A 15874-nucleotide genomic window follows, 5' to 3' on the forward strand; every position below is an offset into this window, starting at 1 on the left:
TTTTCATTGGATTAGCCTAGAAGGCAAGGGGTGTTCGGCTGACATCAAGGCTGTAATGAATGTGAAATGACAACTGACCCAATATTAAAAGGAAAGAAATGAAAAATCTTTTTTGCAACCTCTGACTGTTTCATTCTTCCAACACAACAGTACAGGAACCATAGCCTTTATTGTGATTCATATCGGGGAGGCTTCTTAACAAGGCCGAGCTTGATAGGTGGCTCTTGTTGGATGAAATTTATGGCCTGGTACTTCCTCAGTAAGACTTCCCACGTCGAATTGTTGAACATTACTGACCCCGATGCCCAACACAAGGGGGGTGGGGATTTACACAGATGTCTGGTAACTGTGGAAGGTGCAAAAATCCAGAAGAACAACCTGCATCACATCCATTGGAAGTGGCTGGTTAACAAAGGTCAGGGGGAGGCCTGAGCCAGTGTGTGAGACTCAGTGTTTTGGTGCAGTTTGTTTTTTGATTAGTGCAGTTCATGACCGGGCCATCCCACCTGAATAACAATCAGTCTGATTCACAGCAGGCCTGAAGAGGGCAAGGATGCTTGTGGAGTTGTGCATATGGAGCTGAGCCCTGGGAAGTTTAGAACCTTCCCAAACCCAGATGGTTCTGTTTGACACATTTGGCAAAACCCCAGAAATAGCCTATTATGAGATAAAATCATCAGGATCTTGACCTGACTGTATTTACAGAAACAAAAGCCATAGGGGAAAGCTGGTGCTGCTGTGGATGAATGAACATGGATGAAATGGAGATTTGCTGCTGCAGTCATTAAAAATGAGTGTCTGTAAATTTTTGCTTTCTTATAGGACAATCACTTCCCTAACTATAGTTCTTCTTTCTCAATACAGAAAAGTGCAACAGCTCTTTGGCACTGCTACTGGATGGGACGGCTACACTGGGAGCCCAGGCTAAGAACATTAGTCCTCCAAAGCAACCTGGGGTAAAACATTCAGGGACTGGCAGAGAGAACTGGGTGCACAACTCCCCTTCATTGTTATCCTCCAGTGCATGCCAGTAAAAATCTCCATCTTTCCAATGATTATTTTCTACCTATGATGTTTACCTAAGCCTACAACTGTACTAGCTGGATTTCTCAAATTAAGTGGGTCAGGGCTGGGCTGGGTCAGTATATATCCAGGTGCTTTGAGGAGTGGTGATCTTCTGACTCACTGGCAGAGAACCAGCACCACAGCATGGTGTTAGGGTTCACTGTGTTGGCAGAACTGCTGTCTTAGATGAAATGTAAAACTGAATTCCTGGCCACTGGGAGTCATTTAAGATCCCCTGGCACTTTTGTGTGTGTGTGTGTGTGTGTGTGTGTGTGTGTGTGAAAAATAGGGATCTTAACTGTGGGGTCCTGGCCAAATTCCAGTTTGGGAATGTAACAAGCTGTCAGGTTCTAGGATCTTGCACAGAGCTGCACAGTTGTTCTGCTGATTTACCCTGGCATGCAGACCAGCTGAGTTTGATGAGCTCCAACACAGGAGCTTGTAAAAAGGAGGTTGCAAGCAGAAGATATATTTTGTGTGTGAGTGAGAGAGAGAGAAAAAGAAATATGTTAGGAGCAAGGTAAGACCACTATCTGCTTACAAGGTAATAGTATATTCTGCCAGCCCCATTTCCTTACTCTTTCAGCTGGACACAGCATCTTCTTCCCTTCCCTTCCTGTACTGTTGTCATGTTATTCTCTACTTTTAAATCAGGTGATGCATTTCAGTGGGGGATAAAATGTGGTTTGAGTACAACTTCTGTTAATTTTGTTGCATGTTAATTTCTTCAGGGTGAAATGCGTCATGTAAATATGAATTAATGTATTATTACCTGCCCTAGGACCTGAAAAACCAGTAGAATTTTTAATCCTGGATTTCCAAACATATGGAACAAGAGGACACTGGGCCAAATGATTAGAAACAAATCATGTCACAAATAGTTCATATAATTCTTCTTTGAAAACTGTGCTTTAAGTCTCTCTAGTCTTACGAGTATTCATCACATTTTTCAATAGTATATTTCAAATAATCTAAAAACTACTTCCTAATGAAGGTTAAAATATCAATTTAAATTATAGTTTTCTTTGATCATTTATATATTCCAGATTTTAATGAGCCTCAGTCTCCTGCATATTCATGTTCTTAGGATTATTTATAGACATTTACTTGCACGTTTGTCAGCAGTAAATAAAAGTCTTCTATAATATATCAAAACCCAGGGAAATATTCAAGCTTGAGCTATTTTCAGCACTATTATTTTTGCATTATTATGGGCATGATCTAAAGTGCCATGAAGTCAGAACTAGTCTTTCCATTTACTTTGGATCACCCCATGTCAGAATGAGCCAACGGATTCATTAATTCTTGGATTTTTTTTTTAAATACATATTTTTGGCAGCTACAAAGGGGAAGCTACTGCAAACCCTTACTATTAATACAGACATAACTATGAGCATATGCAAAGTGTAGTGGAGTTACGTGCTTTCAGGAATATTAATATTTTCTGTTTGCATAGTCCTTGATTTTAGATTGAGAATTAGATCCTTCCACTTATTATATGATTAAGGGCTATAATCTGTCACTCTTACCAACGCTGAGTAGTAACTTTTCCAATGAGTAATCCCACTGAAAGTATTGGGGTCTCTCATGGAGTAAGGCTGGTCTACACTTAAAATGCTGAAGAGGTGCAGCTGCGCTTCAGTGAAGATGCTACCTATGCTGAGGGAAGGAGTTCTCCTGTCTGTGTAGACGATAATCCACCTCTTTGAGAGGTGGCAGCTATGTCAACAAAAGAATTCTCAGATCGATGTAGTGCTGTCCGCACCAGGGAGTTTGGATGGTTTAACTATGTCGCTCAGGGGTGTGGATTTTTCACATCCCTGAGCGACCTAGTTATAACAATAATTTCCTAGTGTAGTCCAGCCCTTAGACACTTATTGTGAGTAAGAGTAGCGGAATATGGCTCTAAAATAAGTAGTCTGGAAGCATCTCGATTAAATTCCACAATCTTTGACTTCAATTAAAAAACCCCCTATTTTCTGGAGGGTAAAGAAAGGTTCTAAGTACTACTGCTTGACCTCAGCTGAATCAGGACAAAATAAGCTGACCCTCACAGCACTAAATATATATTCAGAGTAAAACCACAATATTGTATGAATGTGAATTTGATGTGCATGTGACACATGAAAGTTGTACAATTTGATACAGAAGAACATATTTATCTGCACTCAAGCCTACTCTTTGCCTTCTTTCTTTGCCCCCAAATATTAAAAGCTTTTGTTTTTCATTCATGAATTTTCAGCTCTTGTTATAGGATTTTTCCTGCCATCCCAAAAAAGACTCTGGAAAGAAAAGGAGTACTTGTGGCACCTTAGAGACTAACCAATTTATTTGAGCATGAGCTTTCGTGAGCTACAGCTCACTTCATGTTCTGTGTGTATATAAATCTCCTCACTGTATTTTCCACTGAATGCATCCGATGAAGTGAGCTGTAGCTCACGAAAGCTCATGCTCAAATAAATTGGTTAGTCTCTAAGGTGCCACAAGTACTCCTTTTCTTTTTGCGATTACAGACTAACACGGCTGTTACTCTGAAATCTGGAAAGAATGTCCAACTACCTACAGTACTTACACCTCAAGCCCCAGAACACCTTTCCCCTGGTTTAGCAATGGAGAAATCTGAGTTCCTTCTCACTTTTGCATGTGCGCTTTTGAAAATTTGAACCTTATTTTAGGATTGGTTTGGTCACTTCAGACCTTTCAAAGGTAACTAGCACTCAGATGGGACAGTTTAATATTAGACTAGAGGTTGGTATGTTGCATGCTTCAAATGTGAGAGTGCCTAGCTGCAGCAAGACAAAGGCTAGTATTATAAATGTCAGCTAAAAATCATAAGTACAGATACATAATTTAAAGTGTTGTAGCAAGAATACTTGTTGCATGCCGTCCATGTTCCAAGTGCTAGGCATACATTAAGCCTCACAACATCTCTGTGAGGTAGCTAAGTAGTATTACCCCATTTTAGAGATGGAGAAACAGAGGGAGAGAGATTACGGCCCAGATTTTTAAAGGCCGTTAGGTGTTGTTCTGGTCAGTGTTGCAATGGCTAAATTACTTAAACTCCTAGGTCTCATTTTAAAAGTGACTTAGGCAGGTCTACACTACAGACTTATATTGGTATAAAAATCCACACCCCTGAGTGATGTAGTTATACCAAAGTAACTGCCAGTGTAGCCTATGCTACGTTAATGGGAGAGCTTCTCCCATTGACCTAGCTACCACCTCTTGGGGAGGTGGACTAACTATGCCCATGGGAGAAGCTCTATCTTCCACGTACTAGCGTCTTTGCTAAAGTTTTCCTTGAACCTCCATTCGTGGTGCAGTTCAGAGGAGTCCAAAGTTTGGAGAGCTTACTAGGAGAGTTTTGGGGAGCTTATTAAAGACGGCTAACCGTCTGACTCACTGCCGCGCTCGATAGGGTCTCTACCTGTACGCGAATGCTGCGTCCCTCACCACACAACTGCTATTAATCTCTATGGTACGATTCTGTGATAATCTCCCCCTTAAATATTATTCATGAATAGACATCTCAATCATTTTCAGTACCTGCAGTATCAATGAGCGGATACTTCCCCTTTAAATTTTTCCTGAGCTTAGTTCTTACAACATTACATAGACAGACAAGCAGAACCACACAACAATGCAATAGCATGCATAAGCAAGAGCAGGAAGCTCCCTCTCAGTGTAAGCATAACACAGTCCTTTTTACCTACATGACATGATTTGTCATCAATTAATTACACCAATAAGGTCTAACGTGATCTTTCTTTCCATTATCTTCTCTGTGTTCTCTAGAGTGGCACATTGGGCGCCATTCTGTATGTGATGACAAGCCCTTAGGCATAGCAATGTTGAGCAGAACAAGGCCTAACTGCCTTTAAAAATCTGGGCCTATGTGCCTTGCCCAAAGGCACGTAACAGGTCAGCTCTGATCAGAACCTAGGAGTTTCTGGATTCCAGTTCTATCCTCTGTCCACAAGACAGTTACTGTCTCTCTAGTACTCGCTTGTCCATCTATAATACTTATATAGTGCCAATCCCTCTAGCATCTAGCATCTATGTGCCAAATACACTATTTAGATAAGCATAAAAACTGTTTGATGTGGACTCTGCTTTTGCTGTTGGAAGGTTCCAAAAATTATACTTCTTTTCTTTCCCCCTACCATCATTATTCTTTGGTTCCTGTTGCTGCCGGTAGACCGATAAAATAAGATGCTTCTGCTGGCCTCTGAAAACAGTTAGACCAGGTTTCCTTCTGATTGCTGACAGGATGTACATAGGGTTGGCCCAAGTCCCAAGAATTCATGGCTTCTATGGAGTTTCACCCAAAGCAATGAGATGAGTCTTAAAGAGCCCCCAAGGAGCAGAGTGCTTGTTTCTGTGGGATGTGGCTGGAGAGTAATGGGATGATATACTGAGAATGTAAACTCTTTGGGACAGGGATCATCGTTTTGTTATGTGTGTGCATAGTGCTAGCACACCTAGGCCACAATCTCTGCCTGAGGCATCTGGATTCTACTGCAATGTAAATAATAACAAGGAAAATTAAGGAAGGGTGGCAGTAAGCTCGTATTGGATGTCAGGCAAGTTTTTCACTCAGGATTTGGAGGCTGGGAAAGAAACAGCAGGTAATGAAGAGTGGGGTCATTGGTGGAAGTCTCCCTAGCTGTCTGATGAGGGGGAATTGTGACTTCACTCTCTGCATGAGTTACACCTGTGATAGGAATCAAGCACAGGAAGACAGGACAGCCCTGGGAGTTCCTTGGCCAACTACATTAATGATGCTATTTGGTGCAAAGAAAGATTAAGAAAATCTTAAACTAACTCATCTTGTCATTATTTGGGGGCGGGGTGGGGTGCAAAATTTGGATGAAGTACACTTTATGGCTCTTTTTTTTTTTTTTTTTTTAGCACAGCCTCTACCTGGCCATTAATTTTACAGGTGCAGTTTTGCTCCTGCAATTAATTGTGCCTATGAGAGGCCTCAAAAACAGGCTGTGTAGAAGTGGATCACTGTGCGCTGATGCAGCATAATGTCTCTTTCCCCTACCTTCTAAAGCCCCTGCCTAGCTACACGGCCACCAGCACCATGAATCAGTAGGATGTGAACAGAGGAGAAGACCACCTTCATAGGAGCTGAGGCAATACCATAAATTTCAGCAGCATTTAGCCAGTAGGAAAAGGAAACTTTGTGATTATCCTTGGAGAGATGATTATCCTTGGAGGGAAGGGCCCTCGTGGTAGCACAGAGAAGAGGACGGGACAGTGATATAGGGACTGGGGCCACAGGTAAGTGCATGAAGGGAATAGGAGTAGAGAGCAGGGAAGTGAAGGAAGCAATATGTAGATGGGGAGAAGTCACAGAATTTAATTGTGTTGCATTTTAAAGATGTGTGTTTACAAGTGACCAGCCATTGTGAAGATGAAATAGCTGGAGTATTACTTTTTAATAGATACAAATCACAAATGGTATTTTTATCGAACTATAAATGACAAGATATTAAGGAGTAGTTAAAGGCTCGACCCTTTGCTTATTGAATTTGATGCAATCCAGATGTCGCACAGACCACGCGCCTTCCATCCTTCAAAGCTCTGGAGTGAGAGTCAGTTGGTATGGCTGTTGCATTCCCTCTTCAGTTGCCTGGAAACGTTTTGAAAATCCTGACCAGCATCTCCGGTTTTCTAAGTCCCCCTTCTTGTACTTGAGTTCTTTAGTCCCTGCAGCCAGTGTCCGAAGGCACAGACTGAGGTTAAGACCTTGTTCCATATTCTGTACTACTTAGCAGGATCCCTCTTCAATGCTCTAACCCCAAGCAGTAGATGATAGTGTTTAGTGACCTGTCACGCTGGTACTTCAGTCTTTTGTTCTTTGAAATTGGCCTTCCTCTTTTTGATGTGAGAGGATTTGGACTGTTTCGTTACAGCCATCAGCTTGCCTGGCAATACACCATGGTTAATGGAGCAAGGAGAGAAAGCTGTTTCTCCATGAGCACCATCAGGTCTGAAATACCTAGACTCCTTTGAAACTTGGGTTCAGATCCCTTCAGGATTGAATTAGCTCTTCATGCTCCAGAGGTAGACAAACAAGGTCCAGGCTGTTTACTGTGTGGTGGTCCTTTGGCAAAGGCTGTAAAAACCAAGGCCCTATTTATCCTACTTGGATATATAAATCCACATATGGATAGCTAGATCGATAATCACAGTAGTATCTTGGTACCCATTAAAGAACCAAAGTGTCTTCATTTTCCTGTTAGGCATGTATTCTTTGCTTTATCCTTGTTGTGCTTGTATTTTGTAGATTTTTACCTTGGGCAATGGTGGGGAGGAAGACTGTTCGTAAACCAGAATATCACACACTACACTGGCTCCTTACTGAGGATCACATCCAATTCTATATCTTGTTCCTCACAAACAAATCCATCAGAGGCCTTAAGGGCCTACACTAGATTTTTAAAGGTAGGAGAGGGACAACTGCATTTTGAAGCAGCTGTATTTACTGCATGGCTTTGCCTTGACTGTCCCTTGTAGAGACCATGGCAGTAGAGCAGGGGTGGCCAACCTGTGGCTCCGAAGCCACATGCGGCTCTTCAGAAGTTAATATGTGGCTCCTTGTATAGGCACCGACTCCGGGGCTGGAGCTACAGGCGCCAACTCTCCAATGGGAACAGAGGGTGCTCACTGCTCAACCCCTGCCCCCGCCACAGGCCCTGCCCCCACCCACCCCCTCCTCTGAGCCTGCCATGCCCTTGCTCCTCCCCCCACCTCAGAACCTCCTGCACGCCATGAAACAGCTGATTGGGAGGTGCAGGGAGGGAGTGGGAGGCCCTGATCAGTGGGGCTGCCGGTGAGTGGGAGGCACTGGGAGCGGGGGGGGAGGGGGCAAAAGAGCTGATGGGGGGCTGCTGTCATATTACTGTGGCTCTTTGGCAATGTACGTTAGTACATTCTGGCTCCTTCTCCGGCTCAGGTTGGCCACTCCTGCAGTAGAGCATCCTCAAAATAACAAAGGTAAGAGGATTGCTGTGGCTTGGCCTTCATCCGTGAGGAGTGAGTACTGACTTCTTACCAGTGGAAGATGAATTCTGCCAGCTCATCAAAGTACTTTCCTTTCCTCACCGGCACTGCCTCCAACTTGCTTGGCTTGCACTTGGGACTGTTGTTACTCTGCCGTGTGGAGGTGAACTGGGGAAGTGTACTCGTGGTGCCATTTGCTTCAGATGAGCAAGATGTTTATATAAATGCCCATGTGCCATAAGCATACTGTTGACTAGAGCTGGTTGGAAAAACAAGAGGAAATGTTCTCAAATTCCCCACCCCCACCCATTTTGCATTTGCAAAAAATGCTTTGGATTTTGAACTATGAAAATATTTGACTAGTGTCATTGTTGACATTGAAGCTAGAGCTTCTGTAGATGTTCCCTTTGTATTTTATTTTGATATTTAGCTGTGTAGGACTCTGTATATGAAGAATATTGATGAGGCAGAGCACTTCTCCAACCAAACCTTTGAGTAATCAGCGGAACTCTCTGACAGGGATACTCTTAGCTCCTGCTTGGAATTGCTGGGGACCCAGCAGTTCTCTGGACTATTTCTGTTAAAGGCAGCAGAGGGATCCAGTAGAACCAGCGCTGAATGTCTTACTACTGTCCCTTTCTATTACAACATCCATCAGTGTCACTAATATTGTCAGTCCATCAGCAACCAGTGCTGTTTCTTTGCCAAAGGCAGGCCTGGAGCCTGACTGGGATAGGTTCAGGATATTGGCCTATTGCATGCTTCTGGGCCTCTGAAAAAATGCCATGCTTGAGGATCTAGTGGCGATATATATTAGGACAGGCCTAAGTGTTGATCCTTTGCCTTCAGGGATCAGTTTGTACATGGAGGCATGGACATTCCTCAGTAGTCTGAGTCTCTTCCTGCATGATGGGACCAATGTTGGATAGATATTGTATTGGTGCTTCAGCCTGTTATTGTTCCTTCTGCTCTGGTGGGTGAGTGCTGCGTGGGTTTGAGGTCAGACACAAACGTTTTGGATTTGTTGTTTGTTTGATTGTCTGGAACAGGTCTGCTGATCATCATTTGGTAGCTCCTAAGTTAGAGATATAATAGATTTTAGTTTGTTTCCTTTCTAGTGCTGGCAAATGGTTTCATGAACTCCCTGTGCTGTATGTGATCCAGTTCTGAATGACCATCTCTGCTCTAGGCTCTTTTCCCCCATGTTCCAATTGGTGCAGGTATTTGGTTCCATTGATATAAGCCCATGTTCATGTTGTGGCTAAGGCCCTCTCTATGCTACATAAACAATTGTGTCAGAAGACGTAGTTACAACACAATTGCCCTCTGGCCCAGTTACAGCATGATTCCATGTTGTATTATGGATGGGACTGTAACATTATTTCATACTCAGGCTAAAGCATTGAACACAGTTTCCAAACTTGGTTTAAAATGGAGCTGATGACTAACCCAATATCCTGGATCTCATACTCTTGAACTCGACAGAAGTCCAGATCTGTATACAAACTTTAAGGCTCAAGTCCATTTCCAGAGTGCCTGAAATGTTGTGGCTACTAGTTTTTGACTAGGTGCTAGCTTCCACCTCAGAAATGGATACATCTAATTTGGAGTTGGGTTTACAGAACAACTTCTTCCCATGAGTATGGGAGTATGTATAAGCTTCTTAAGCCTTAGGCAACTGACATGCAGTGAATGGTCACCTACACAGAAGGGGAGATAGTGCAAATTCCGAGTAACTCCACTGAAGCCAAAGAAGTTACTCTAGATTTAAAGGGCTCCGGCAGGGTAGAATTTGGTCCAGGAACACTTATAGCTTCCAGTTGATTTGGTCCCAGGGATATATGTTGGCTAGTTTAGATTTAGAGTCAGATCCTTCAAACACCTCAGCATTTGTGTAACATTACTCATATGAGTAGAGTTATGCACATGCTTAAGCATTTGCACGTTTAGGCTCTTAGAATGTTGGTTTTGGTCATTCACATCAAAATAAACCTATGAGCTATGAAATGTAAACCTGCTCTGCCCCAACCAACTCATGAGCAAGTTAAGGGTTTGATCCTTGGTATCCTGAAGATCTGATTTTCAGAGGTGCTGAGGACTCGTAACTGCAACTGAAGTTAGTGAGAGCTGCAGGCATCTCTGAACATCAAGACCAAAGGAACTCCGAATAACACCAGAGGAAGATTAAAATTGTCTGAACATTTCAAAGAATCTCCATGTTACTCTATTGTATAAACTAAAACTTTGGATGCTTCACAAATAGGATGAAGGGAAAATGCATTTCTTGTCAGGTGTCAGGCTTGGAACCTGCAGTGGTACCTCTGGGGCCAGATGAAAAATAGGACTATAGGTCACTCTAACAGGTTTCTGTCGCTATCTGATTACAGCTCTTCTGTTCTTGTTGACCCTTTGCTGCTGTGTTTTTTGTTTTTGTTTTGTTTTGGTTTTTTTTACTTGAAAGAATTAAAAAGTACAGCTTCCATGAATAAATATAACTCTTACCTCCATCTTATTAACCAAAAGCAATTTAGGGATAAATACAGTGAATGTTAACAAAAAGCAAAGAATAGAAAATTGTTTAAGTGGCCAAAGAAACTTTATCCCATTGTGATGCAAGCCAAGCTATGCCAGCTATATGTAAATGTATGCAGTAGCCTCTGTGCATGTGTCCACTTTGAAGTTGCCATCTGAATTTAATTCTGCCTTTGTGATTAAATCAGGCCATTACGTTTAATCTCACTTAATAGTAAGAAACGCTCTTTGTTGTTTTCTATAGGCAACATATTCTGCCCCTAACATATACAGCTTGGCATTCACACTTTACTATTAATCCCCGATGGCTGATAATTGCTTCATCTCCAAGTTCTCTGTCCAATTCACAAGGGAACTGATTGCAACTATTCTTCCCCTATACATTAATGCACTGTTTTGGTCTTACTTCTTTGGCTCAGTGAACCCTATCAAGCTGTCCACATTTTCTGGGCATGTGGGCGTATTGTAAGTTGTTAAATTAAATTCTGTGCTGACCCCCTAAACACCAGAATCTATTAGCACTGCAAGTTAGCTGATTGACAAGTGGGGCTACTTTTCCACTCAAAAACCTGAAATAAAAAACAGGCTAAATAAGGCTGAATATTAGGTTTCTAGTGAAAATCTGAGATCTTCTGCCTGCTGTCTTTCTACTTACATTTTCATTACTACAGCAGGATCAGTTGTATTATTACCATAGTGTTGCTTCATTAATCTTATATATGTCAGTTGTGGAGAGAAGGGGAAAAAAGACCAAGTCGTTGGGACTTACCTTTATTTTTCCTGAATCTAGAAGCAAATGTGGAAATTTCTTTAATATGTTCAGTAGAAGTTACAGTTGTTGCTGTTTTTCCCAGAAGACAGTTCTATTTCATAATTACTGAGCTGCCACAATGTAGCCCCAGACTACCCTTGTTTTCATAGAAATGTAAAAGAATTTACACAGATCCCTGCTGAGAAAGCTTCTCAAACATAAAATGAAATTCTGAAGCAGAAACAACAGCTGTTTAAAATGTGGTTTTAAATATCTCATTTGCTTTCCCCTTCCTTTATCAAGAGTTTCACATTAAAACAGATGTATAGGCTTTTCTGCCAATAGAAAAATAGGCTGACAAAGTGAAAAGAGACTCAACTAGGGAAAAACTTCTATTAAGTTCCGCAGTTAGGAAGATCAAATTTTGTTCTTTCCATGGCCACTAAGAATGGACATCAACTCCATGTTATTAAGTTACGGTGTCATAGCTATTTACATCTCAGTGTTGCAGCAATATATTTCTTACTCATGATCTGGTTTTTACATTCTGTTCACTATAATAATAATAATTAATACTTCTTCAGAATTTGTCATCCAAAGATTTCAAAGTACTAAGCAAATATTGTTTAATTAGGCTTCACAACATCCCTGTGAGGAGAAGGAGGAGACAGTGGATTAAAAAAAGACATCAGCTATTTTTATGGATAACAAGAAGATCCAAAGGTATAACAGTAACAATTTTCCAAAAAGACAACCGTTTTGAATCATAGAATCATAGAATATCAGGGTTGGAAGGGACCTCAGGAGGTCATCTAGTCCAACCCCTGCTCAAAGCAGGACTAATCCCCAACTAAATCATCCCAGCCATGGCTTTGTCAAGCCTGACCTTAAAAATACCTAAGGAAGGAGATTCCACCACCTCCCTAGGTAATGCATTCCAGTGTTTCACCACCCTCCGAGTGAAAAAGTTTTTCCTAATATCCAACCTAAACCTCCCCCACTGCAACTTGAGACCATTACTCCCTGTTCTGTCATCAGCTACCACTGAGAACAGTCTAGAGCCATCCTCTTTGGAGCCCCCTTTCAGGTGGTTGAAAGCAGCTATCAAATCCCCCCTCATTCTTCTCTTCCGCAGACTAAACAATCCCAGTTCCCTCAGCCTCTCCTCATAACTCATGTGTTCCAGTCCCCTAATCATTTTTGTTGCCCTCCGCTGGACTCTCTCCAATTTTTCCACATCCTTCTTGTAGTGTGGGGCCCAAAACTGGACACAGTACTCCAGATAAGGCCTCACCAATGTCGAATAGAAGGGAACGATCACGTCCCTCGATATGCTGGCAATGCCCTTGCGTATACATCCCAAAATGCCATTGGCCTTCTTGGCAACCAGGGCACACTGTTGACTCATATCCAGCTTCTCGTCCACTGTAACCCCTAGGTCCTTTTCTGCAGAACTGCTGCCGAGCCATTCAGTCCCTAGTCTGTAGCGGTGCATGGGATTCTTCCGTCCTAAGTGCAGGACTCTGCACTTGTCCTTGTTGAACCTCATCAGATTTCTTTTGGCCCAATCCTCTAATTTGTCTAGGTCCCTCTGTATCCTATCCCTCCCCTCCAGCGTATCTACCTCTCCTCCCAGTTTAGTGTCATCTGCAAACTTGCTGAGGGTGCAATCCACACCATCCTCCAGATCATTTATGAAGATATTGAACAAAACCGGACCGAGGACCGACCCTTGGGGCACTCCACTTGATACCAGCTGCCAACTAGACATGGAGCCATTGATCACTACCTGTTGAGCCCGACAATCTAGCCAGCTTTCTATCCACCTTATAGTCCCTTCATCCAGCCCATACTTCTTTAACTTGCTGGCAAGTTTGGAAAGGCTATAAACCTTCACGCTTCAAGGCATAAGCCAACTTCTAACTAACGAAGAAATAACTGCAGAGTGCCACTAGACCCTTCACTTGCCAAGTCCCACAAGGATCAATTCTCTCTCCAGTCCTCTTCAACATCTACATGCAGCCACTAGATGAACTAGTTAATAAAATAACATGGACTCGAGTGCCAGTAATATGCAAATAACACATAGCTTTATCTATCCATACCACACATGACCACCAAGATAGCCCAGTGCTTGGATGAGATCAGCTGGTTGGAGCTGAACCTAAGCAAGAAAGAAAACAGGCTGATGGGCAGAGGGAAAACACTGTGAACAGTTTGCAACCACAATGCAGTTTCCTTTGGCTGAAGGCACACACCTACAATTGGTTTATTCAGCCTATATCTTAGGAGTGGTATTGGATTCTTCGCTGATGCTAAACTCTCACATAGGAGTATTCCCAATGCTTTCTACCATCTCTGGTTGGCTAGGAGACCCCACCCCACCCTTGCAGACAAAAACCCTAATCTCAGTTATTCATGGCTTCATCACCTCTTGTCTGCACTACAGCACATCTGGGCATGAAACCTTCAGCACTTAGGAAACTCCAACTAGTACAGAATGCTGCAGCACATCTCAGCAACACAGGCTAGCGTAAGCACATCAGCCCTGTCCTCCACTTTCTACTCTGGCTTCCCATAGAATATCAAGTCAGTTCAAGGTCTCAGTCCTTATCTTCAAGGTGCTCAATGGCCTGGGTCCAGCAGATCGAAAAGATTACCTAAAGCTTCAAGATGAAACCCGTGGTCAACAGCTTCACTCCTCTGGCACAGGCCAGAGGGTAAAGCTTGTCTTTTCAGGAGACAGAGCTTTCTCTAGTCTGGACTGGGACTGTGGAATGAACTCCCCCAGGAACTAAAGAGTGTCATAAACCTCACCATATTCTGCTCCAAGAGCAAAGTGCCCTTCTTTGAGCTGCCTTCTCCCATATAAACATAACACAGTGTGTACATTTAGAAGAACTCAACAAGGAGCCATCACCGTGAAACCTTCCCTCCCACAGACCACCTCTTGTGGGTATTTTTTGAAGGAGGGGATCATCCAGACCAATGTTGTTTTTAGTAAAAATCCACCCATAGGATATAGAAATAATTCTCTATCATATTAATACAAGTGAATTTATGCATACTGCCTGCCAACCACAGCACAGTAAAGGTATAATAAAACACAATTTAAAAACAGTGTTGAATAGTTGCCTGCCTCAGTTAAAAGCATACTAGAAGTATTCTGGGATATCTCCTATGATATATTTCCCCCCGCCCCCCACCCTGCAAAAAAAACCTCCTCCCCCTCAAGCTAACAGGAAATTCACAGAGTACAATAGAAGAGTATTATGTAATCTCTTTTTCCTCCATGCTTATAACCTAGAGCTGTACTAGTGTCTTTTCATTTATTTCCTTGTCTTCTTTTTATTTCTTATATCTGGCTCAGAAATATTCACTTTCTGATTCTCTGTTTTAGTAGGATTGCCGGAAGACATGGTGCTCCAATGATCAGTCTGAAATCAGTTAAATTTATTAGCCACTTCTACGCAGAACAAACCACAGTGACCAAAAGAATTATTAGTTTTAAAATGTAGACTTGGCTTAGAAAGTTGTATCTTGCCATGCCAGCTCCCATGATCTGCTGAGACTTCTGCAGTTAATGCTGAATGATGTACTGTATTTCCATAAACATGAGGGCACATATGCTCTGGAGCTGAATAATTTATTCAGAGTGAGTCTCTACCCAATGATTTTCAATAGTTCACTCCAAATCAGTGTCTATCAAATGTGGCACAGATGCTTGTTTGATTCCCATTTCAACCATCTCTTTTGCTAGTAGTAACCTGATTCTTGTGAGACATTTTTAATTAATGAATTAATTCATTTTCATTGCTCGGTACAGTGTCTTCAGTGAAAATCACTTTATTTACATCATAAAGCAATCATGTCCAAGCACACAACGTAATCTTACTCACTACAACCAAATAAATCGGGTCTTCAGTGGCTGGAGATCCCACTCTTAAAATAGAAATCTGATTCAATGAAAGTAAAAGATTTTGTCAAAGTGGTTTCCAGGGGCTATTCTAAAGAAAAATGATAGGCAAAGAGATTAATGGCCTAATTCAAAAACCTGGCTAATTTTGTCATGTGAGAGATTTCTATTGCAACGAGCACTTTGGAACTTCTGAATCCCAAAGGCATTTGATTCTGTTTAATAAATCAATAATGTCTTATTAAATTATATGACCTTCATTACTGTTCTATCTGAGCTGTCCCATCATTATTCTTAATGATGTTACTTTGGGTTAGACAATTCATTATAGATAGAGCTGGCAGTGGTGCATGTATTTAAGGTTGCCTGACACTTCCCTTTGCAGGTTATATAGAAGGAACTTCAATTACAAATTGTCTCCATATGATGAGATTTTAATCAAAATGCCAATGCTGGTGATAATATACATTTCAGAAAATAGATATGAGAGATTTGTTTTGCAAAACATAATCAACAACAACAACAAAAACCCAAACCAAACAACAATTCTATGTTATTTCTGTAACTAGATTTTGAATATTTAGTAGAGTTTAAAA

The sequence above is a fragment of the Chelonia mydas genome, chromosome 1 (assembly GCF_015237465.2).
Source record: "Chelonia mydas isolate rCheMyd1 chromosome 1, rCheMyd1.pri.v2, whole genome shotgun sequence".
In the NCBI taxonomy this organism is placed as follows: domain Eukaryota; kingdom Metazoa; phylum Chordata; order Testudines; family Cheloniidae; genus Chelonia; species Chelonia mydas.